The 9,365-nt window shown below is 39.6% G+C and overlaps 1 long non-coding RNA gene and 1 pseudogene across 1 annotated transcript; one reads left to right on the top strand and one right to left on the bottom strand.

Moving 5' to 3' along the window:
• Nucleotides 1-294: 294 nt before the first annotated feature.
• On the bottom strand, nt 295-2,185 carry LOC116041704. The gene is made up of 3 exons (XR_004103010.2): nt 2,124-2,185; nt 1,090-1,165; nt 295-433 (listed from the first exon to the last, which is right to left on the bottom strand). It is a non-coding gene; the product is annotated as an uncharacterized LOC116041704 (long non-coding RNA).
• A 28-nt stretch (nt 2,186-2,213) lies between these two features.
• Nucleotides 2,214-5,067, top strand: LOC116041519 (annotated as a pseudogene).
• The last annotated feature ends 4,298 nt before the right edge of the window (nt 5,068-9,365 follow it).

Raw genomic sequence — 9,365 nt, 5'->3', positions numbered from 1 at the left:
CTTTTGAAACAAACATGTACAGCTTGGACACCGCTGTCCTGCTCCAGGGCCGGCCCACTGAGAACGGTGAATGGCTGTGAGCAGCACTCCTCGCCTCCCAACACCAGGGTGTAGGGCTACGGCCTGGTCTGGTCTGCTGCCTCAAGGTACTCCACCATGTTTGTTCCGACCTACAAATAATAATATTCCACAAATCAAGTACTTGAATGACAAAGACTGACAGCTAATGTTTTCTAACAGATTTTACAATTACAAGACCTGCATCACTAGATCTAAGGGGCTGTGTGAGTCTAGGAATACTCACAGGCTTAAGATCGATGAAGGCCTTCATGGCGTCAGACGCTGTAGACCTCACGGTCTTTCAGGCCCATCCTGAAGACTGCAGGTGGCATCAGGCTTGGCAGAACCATCAGGGAAATGTAGTCTCTGGAGCCTGTAAAGAAAGAAAATGGTTATTCTTAAGTATTATCATAGTTTATCGGATGAGTAGCTTATGGCTCAAAAAATGCACAAATCCAAATATTCAAATCTTAGGATTATGTTTATGTTATATGTTATACCTTGTAACAAAGACCGTGTCTGCACGTGGAGTGAGTGTGTGTGTGTGTGTGTGTGTGTGTGTGAGAGAGAGAGAGACCAGCACATTTTTTAATAAGAAAATTACATTTAAAGTATTGCTGTGCACAATGGTAGACAGAGGTGTAGTGGTAAAATAAGAGGTAGCTAAACTATAGATTCTGTGGCCACGGTAAGGTTAATAAAACCTCATGCCAATTGTTTGCCTTCTATAGTGGAGGAGTTTCTGTCACTATCAAAATGGTATTTCAGGGACCTACAATGGTGACCACAGGTGATGGGTAATCAAAATGTGATTCTGTTTAGGGAGGCATGGTCTTCAGTGGCACACAGTGTTAGATTATTTTACATAATGCTCTTACATGTCAAGATGTTGTACATCTATACAAAATGGAGTATTGTGTAGCCTATAATTTCATTGGGGATGCATGAGGATAGGGTAACTAAATTTTTAATGCTGACATATTCAACAGTATTAATAATAGGCATGTAGTACAACAATATAACATTTACCTGCAAAATGGTCCATCAGCTCCGGAAGTTGCCATTCTGGTAACTTTAGTTTAACAAAGTCATCCATATTCAATCGCTACAGGGGAGAAGAACAAGATCTGTTAATGTTCAATCAATGTATGGAGGTGTATTTTGCAGTCTGTCTGTCTGTCTGTCTAGCTATCTATTTAGTGAAAATATAATGAAGTTGCTGTAATCTACTGCCATGTAGCTAGCTAGCTAGTGGTCTTTTCATAATCACTTAAAACAGTGTAGTGGTATTTCTACAATCAAAGTGTGTTAACTACACTAAACACACATTACTTTATCAACAGAATGCGTGCAATGCACCTTCAATGCTTCGCTATTAGCTGTACTACTAGCTAGCTTACAGCATGAGTCAGCAATTAGCGCTAGCTAGCGGTTAGCATTAGCGATCTTTTTAAAACGTTATAATACCTCATATCATAGTGAATTTGTCTCGTGATTTTCCCCAGACACACACACAATGGGTATAAAAGCACTGTTTATGTGTCACTCCCTCAGAGAATTAGAAATATTCTCCAGTTAAATCTTAGGTAGCATGCTACAACATTAGCCAACTAGCTAGCATTAGCGCTATCATACTTGAACTTGCGCTAGCCTTATAGCATGCAGGAGCCATAGTTAGCTAGAAATCACTGTTGCTAAATAGATTATCAGAGCTAAAATGCTACTCGTATCCGGCAATGCTGACTAAGTGTGGCTATTACAAGCCTATGTGTAGACCACCATGAATCAAGATCAAGTAAGTAACCAGTAACCGGAGCTAAAGTCTGCTGTTTGACTGCAAGCAATGTTGTAGTAAGCATAGGCTCCTTGCTAGCTTGCTAGCTGTTTGCTTAATTAGCATCAGTGGTAGCCGTTAGAGGGGGCAGTAACGGTTGCTTTCGGCAAAGTAAAGTAAAGTTATACAGGCTTGTCCCGTTATGAAAAGAATGACTTACTAACAACTAGCGAGCTCATGTTCCTGTCGAAGACAGAGGTAGTGTTCTAAAAAATGAGAAATGACAAACCTTAAGCGTTTCCAGAAGTGGTCTCCCGCCTCGGAGGAAAAGAAAAAGGAGGGAACCCAAACTTGAATGTGACCAAACCACTGGGTTAAAATGACCACTGGTTGGGTTATTCAGATCAAGGAAGACTGAGGAACAGTCCAAAACCATTAACCCAACAACTGGGTTACTGGAAGTTACCCAATATGGGTTGAATATACATAATACAGGGTTAACCAGCCTCGACCCAGTGGTTGGGTTAATAAAATAACCCAGTATTTTTTAGTGTGTAGACAGGAGAACCCTGATGGCTTTACCAGTGAGTCCAGCATCCTGGACATACAGAGGGCTGAGAGGGCAGCGTTAACTTGAAGCACAGAAAGGCTGTGCACTGCAGAGAAAGCCCGAAATGATGCTGTTCTGGAGAGACTGGGACTAATCGTTCATGACATCACCCTGCCTTCACCTCGACCAGCTTTTCCCAGAGGAAACACAAAATCTTCTCGCCAAGGAAGGAAAATCAGCTCCATTTTAGATGTACCTCGTTTGAATGTGGAGAACATCAACAGAAACCAGAATAGTCCTGAAAGTTTGGATGAGGAGGACTCCTTCTCGGAGAAGGTGCTTATTGGCAGTCAGATGCCTGCACTTGCATGTAAGGCTGACAGAGACGGGAGCCCAACTGCTTCCAGCAGTTCTGTAAACAGCCTCAGCCCTGTAGATACTCACGCACCCAGTGAGCTGAGCGCCATTTGTCTGCTTGAGGATACATTCAGACCAACTCCTCCTCCTCAAACAGTTCCACTGTCCAGGAAAAGAGTGTCTCGTCTGCCTGTCTTTACTGCCAAACTCAGTGGAACAGGTCAGTTCCTCTAAATACATACTGTTGAATGGGGGTGTCTGTCTTTTGTGGGTACCCCTGCTGTTTCTTCTAGGTTTTTTAGATGTCTAAAGGAGTCACACAACATGGGATTTTTTTTGCTCGAACATTTGGATACAACACCTGCATTTCAATTTCACCTTGAGTAAAAGTACAGAAATTTAAGTGACGCCTATTTTGCCATTAATCTCAACAGACAAGGAAGTAGCCGATGGATGTCGGCTCCAATCGGTTAAAAATGAAGTCAAGGCTTTTGTGGAAAAACTGGAGCGCTTCAAGCTCCACTCTGCCCCTTCACCTCGACCTCCAGCGGCTCCCATGAAGAGGACCCCTGCAGCGGTTCCCAAGAGGACCCCTGTGGTGACAACTTTGGCCCCAACCCCTCCAACAGTTCCCCACATCAAGAAAAGGGGAACTCGATCTGGGACGTTTCTGCACCCTGCCAAAGCCGTCAGTGGAGCAGGTGAGTTAATCTATACACATCCTGAATAATTGTAGTGAAAGTTGTCACCTGTATACATGGACTTGTTATACTTCTTTGTAAAGAATTATAGTGGCAATACAATGCTTTCAATGAGTATGTTGCTGTTTACCAGGAAAGACGGCAACCACTGACTGCAGGCTTCAGACTGCAAATGTTCAAATGGTTGAGCTGCAGCCATTGACCAACCCTGTGGAGAGCCTGTCTGTCTGCTTCAAGCTGCTCTCCTCAGACGACTGGTAAGACACTAGAGAGCGAATACTTGATCTTAAGTCCAGGGCCTTACGTTGCGACTAGTTAGTTTGATATTAAACCTGTCAATTTGACTTTAATACACTGCCAAAAGCTATTTTATTAAACTTTAGTTAGGAGCCAGTAAATGTTGTAAGCTGTAACTTTTATCACTTGGTTCAACATCTTCATATAGCGTTAAATTGTACCTAATTATACTTTATAATTAAAGTTGCAGTGGAAATTTGAACTGGAAGTGTGTTAGGGAAAGTTTATTTTGTTTCAAATAAACCAATGAAGTGTGTGTGTGGGAATTTTCTTTGGAAATGGATCTTTGGGGGAATTAATTCCCTGCACCACAAAGGAGACAAAGCAAGTGGTGTGCGTGTTGCTTTCTACTCATCCAGTGCTGGTACCATAATTCTTGTTGTGTAAACTTACAGGATGAAGAAAATCGTTGGCTTGAAAACAATTCAAGCTCTGGCACAGCACCACTCAGAAACCCTGAAGACCAAACTCCATGAAGTGTGTGGTTCTTATTGAGGAGGTATTGAACACACTTTTCTCTTTGTATCTATCTTTGTGTCTCACACAGTTAATTTTTGCCAACATGTGCCTACAGTCTAGACTGATAATGTTCATTTTTACTATGAAGGTGAATAGCCGACGCTCAGCAGTGGCCTGTGCAGCTATTAAGACCTTAGCTGAGCTATATGTTGACCTCCAAAAGGCCATGGACCCGGAGGTAGAAGGAACAGGCCGAGCTGTGCTGCTGAAACTGGCACGGACTACAAATGCCTTTATTCAGCAGGAGGCCAATCTTGCACTAGATGCCATGGTGGAAAACTGCAGCCATGGAAGGATCATGATCACTCTGTTGAACACAGGGCTGAGGTAAGAGGAGAAAAGAGGCAGCATTCATTTTATCAGCAGAAGCATTGAAATGAAACAGTCACTTGATTTGTTTGTCTCGTATTCCCCTGTCTTTGTCCCTCCTCAGCCACCGTTGTACTGCAGTAAGAGGGAGCATGGCACAACACCTGCACCAGCTGGCTGACAGCCTTGGAGCGGCTCGCATCTTGACAGCAGGAAGGAGCTTCACCAAGCGCTTCCTTACTGCTGTCTCTAAAATGTGTGTGGATGCTGCACCAGAAGTGAGGTAGGATAGTGTAAATGTTTTGCACATTTTATTCATCTGAACATTGTGCTAAATGAGAAACATATTCCTCCGCAGGCACCATGGACATACAATCCTCCAGGAACTGGCTCTCAACAAGGACTTTCTGAACTCGTGGACAAAAATTGTTCCAGAAAAAGAAAGACAATGGACAAAGGTTGTTAAAGGTGGCTACGCATTGACAGATCTGCAATCCTAAATATATATTGCTATTCAAGTTGTTATTGTTGCTAATGTTTCATGAACAAATTCACTCTTTGAAAAGGTCTTGGAGAAATGCTTTTTGAGTTGGCTGAAAAATAAAATGCAGTACTGAGAATACAATACAAACCACACACGCACACACACACACACACACACACACACACGCACGCACGCACACGCACGCACGCACACAAATGGACGATTACTAAAAACTTAATAGGCCTAAGTAAAGTGGGATATGATGCAAATTTAACGTGGATCCATGTGAATGTTGAAAATAAATCCTGATGAACCTGCTATGGCTTCTTTGTGGTGCAGCTATGATACAAAAAGTAATGCAATGGAATGATGGTAGAAAAAGTCAGAATCAGGCAGATAATTACTTTTTTTCATTCAGAAGACAATCCTAAGGTCAAACTCATAGCATAAAGGCTAAGAGACTGCTGCAAATGCTGCAAAATAATGACTGCCAAACATAATAATTCAACAGAATCATTGTTAACATTTAAGGAAGTCAAGGAGAAAAACTAATTTTGGACAGCAAAAAAACATTTTCAGGAATTTAATGTAATTACATAAAAAGCATGTTATTCTGAAGGCAGAAATACACCAAGTGTCAAGAACATCTGCTAATTACAGAAAATGCAGATGATACCAAAATGTTTGGTGATTAAAGCTGGGGTAGGCAGTTTTCTGGACAAGGCATAAAAATGCCTGAATTTGAAAATACAGCCCTCCTCCTACAACTCTCCCCTCTCTGCTCTCTGTCCTAAGAGAAAAAATAAGAAATTTTATTTATGCATTTAACCAATTACAAAAAAATTTGCAATTTTATGCTCTGCATTTAACCAATCCTAAGCATTAGGAGCAGTGGACATCCACATAGCGTCGAGGGAGCAACTTGAGGTTCAGTGTCTTGCTGAAGGACACATGCGGACAGTAGGCGTCAGGGAGCAAGACTGAGCCACAGCCCCTCTCACCACACAAGCAAAGGCATATGTACACACTTCATAGAGTAACCTGTACGAGTCGAGTACAAGTCATTTGTTTCAATCATCCCAATTGTAATTGTGATCCCAATGCCATTATAAATGTCAAATTGACAATTACCGTCCATGTTTTACTTGCACACGTGTGGGTTTGTAAAGTCCTTTGAGATGACATACTGTAGCCCTTTCCCAATTCCGAGTTTGTGCATCCCCGATTCCTCTCCTCATTTCCTCTCCTCGCGTCTTAGTCCCACCCACAGGAGATTCGAGCCGAGGAGTCAAGGAAGAGACTCGAGGAGAGAGGAGTAGGCATTTAACAAACATGAGACATCTTTGCCTCAGAGCCGTCGTTAAAAGAGATGTCAAGTAATTATGACGGACATGCAACTGCTGCATTAGCTGTTCATTTTTTGTCATACGCTACATTTTATGATCTCTGTCAGAGGAGCAGCAGTGTTCAAGGCAAATTTACTTTGAATTCAATTCAAAACGTGGCAAAATGTGATAAGAATGTACATGGGTCGTACATTTTTATTTGTTGTATTAAACACAGACTCACATAGGCCTATTTTTAATAGCCTATAGCCTACACTGTAAAAAAAAAAAGTTATTTCACTGGAATTCACTGTATAATTTTACGGATTTTTTCCGTTTTTTCTACATTAAGTGTTAATGCCAGAAAAATACAGAAAAATACTTTTATTTAAAAAAAAACCATTAAATTAAGGTTTTAGTCTGTAAATTGATATAATGAGATAATATAGTTGTTTAACAGGATAATTCCATTGCTTAATGGTCTTGAAAGTTAAATTACATTGAAATTTATGTAAAAAGACAAAAAAAAACCATAATTTTACGGTGTGTAAAATTGAGGCCTCTTTCTGGTTTTTTACTGTTAAACCTTAAATTTAATGTAAAGAAACGTTAAAAAACAATCGTGAAAAAATGGTAAAAAGTCTGGCAGCAAAAGTTGCCAAACACTTACCGTGAAATGACAGTAAAAAACCTTATGTTATTCTACAAAGAAGATATCTACTGTACATTTTCTGTATTTTCACAGTCCAACTACTGTAGATTTAAAAAGAATTGTAATCAAAAAACATATTTAGAATGTTAAACAAATGTATAAATCTGTACAAACACTGAAAAATATTGCAAAATACCTTAAAATTACATAATTTAAATGAAAACTGCTGTTTTCATACGGTTTTCTTTGGTAAATTCACAAGATTATTCAATCCATCCACAAGAACTCCCTGTTAAAGTACAGATTTCTGGATGTAAAACACACAAAAATCATGTCAAATTAATGTAAAATTACCCTATTTGACAGCCCATTAATAGTATCTTAAAAGCTTTAGGCATTTATTTTACATGATTATCCAATCAATTTACAGTAAATTCTTGTTTAATACTGGTTTTCTACTGTACAAAAAACAATATGTGATAATAACTTGCAGAACCATTATTTTATAGTCATTACTTTATATAAACGTTACAATCAACTCTTCATTATGCCTACAGGCTTTTCCCCATAAATGTATAAGGGTTTACTTTATATAAACAATATTGTATAGTGTTAAAAAGAAACTAATATACTGTACTTTAATCATTAATATATCAGGTTTTCTTCATACAAACAATACTTTATAGTGATTAAAAGCAACTATTCAATATATCTACAGACTTATCCCATTAATGTACTGTGTGTTTACTTTGTAAAAATATTTGACAATATTTACAATTAACTATCCAATATATGCATCAGAGACTCTTCAGAGGGTAAATATTGGTATAATGTAGGGTCCATTTTAGCTTATTCAATGTGGTCTCATACATACTGTGTGTTAGTGTTTTAATCGCTGTCAAACTTCATCCTGGCCAGTGTTTCTTAATGCAAGTCTACTAAATTCTAGCAATAGAGTAGGACTTGTATTTAGCTTTGCAGTTATTTGAAGAGGGTTTAACAGAGGTACTGAGACAGGTAGGACCAGCCATACCCATTTAATGCATTGAATGAGGCTGACATGAACCCTCACTGCATGGCCTCAACAACTCCACAGCAAAAACCCACAAGCAATTGTTCTCAATTATAGTTGGATCAATGTAATTATATTAGAAACTACACTACTGTAATATTTTGCAAGCATATTTATGGTAATACAAACAGTAAAACAACTTGGCAGCACACAAGCTTAAAAAGCTATAGGACTACTGCACCAAATCACCACTGGTGACAAAGATGCTGTATTTACATCTGTCTTTGTAAAAACAAACATTCTTTCACCTAAATATTTGTGGAAACAAAGCCATAGCTTCAGTTATGGGAATGCATAAGAGACAAGAGTCAACCTAAACTACAGGCCTTGGATGTACATGATGTCTATTTTAGTCCAAGTCTGTGATATGCTCATCACTATATAATCATGTTTTGGTCTGGCAAATTAGTTGACAAAAGAATCGTGCAGCCACAGTTCACATCACATAGGCCCACAACCCTATAGGCCTACAGGATGACGATACAGTACACAGAGAGCCAGGCAGCCTACAGCCTGGGTAAGCCTACATCTTCACCATCCTAATATTTTAGGGGGCATCTGATGTTCTTGCCTCATTTCACTTCCGTGGAGGCCATGGGCCTATTTCAGATTCATGGCCCAACATCTTTTTCCATTGACTGCTTACTTTGCTGATGTCTGCGGTGATGTCTCATACTGTGTCCACTCTGGCTTTTGATGTTTGTTCCTGTCTATGTCATGCAAACAGCTCAGAGCATGAGCTTCCCTCTTATGTGGGGTAGAATGAATATTCATGCATGTCCGGTACCGGTTTCCCAATTCCCCACAGTCAGAAACTAATATGCATGCGGGACAGACCTCTTTTTAATGTATTTGGTGTACTTCAAATAGAATATGTAGCATACATGTTCTTTTCCTTATGAAGTTAAAATTGTTGTTAAAACAATTTTTCTTAATATTAAGACCCAAAGTGAGTCACAGTGTTCAACAAAATGCAAGGTCATTGTGCAGTCTACTGCTCCCTCAAATCATTTAGCCTCTCCCTACTTTCTACAGGTCAAAGGGAACAAAGAGTTTTTCATGGGCTGAGGTAATATACGGTGAATAAAGACAGGGAGGACACAGTATGAATAAAGCTTTACATTGGTGTGCAATATATTTTTTTTCAATTTAGCAATACATGCAATGTGTGAAAGACTGGGAAGGGATGCTAGGGCTCAACAGTTCAACCAAGGCTTCTAGCATCAACGTAAACATTGATAATCAGGGCGTGAAGCGATGTAAGA

This window comes from Sander lucioperca, chromosome 6 (genome assembly GCF_008315115.2).
Source record: "Sander lucioperca isolate FBNREF2018 chromosome 6, SLUC_FBN_1.2, whole genome shotgun sequence".
NCBI classification, from domain to species: Eukaryota; Metazoa; Chordata; class Actinopteri; order Perciformes; family Percidae; genus Sander; species Sander lucioperca.
This window is presented reverse-complemented; position numbering and strand designations above follow the sequence as displayed.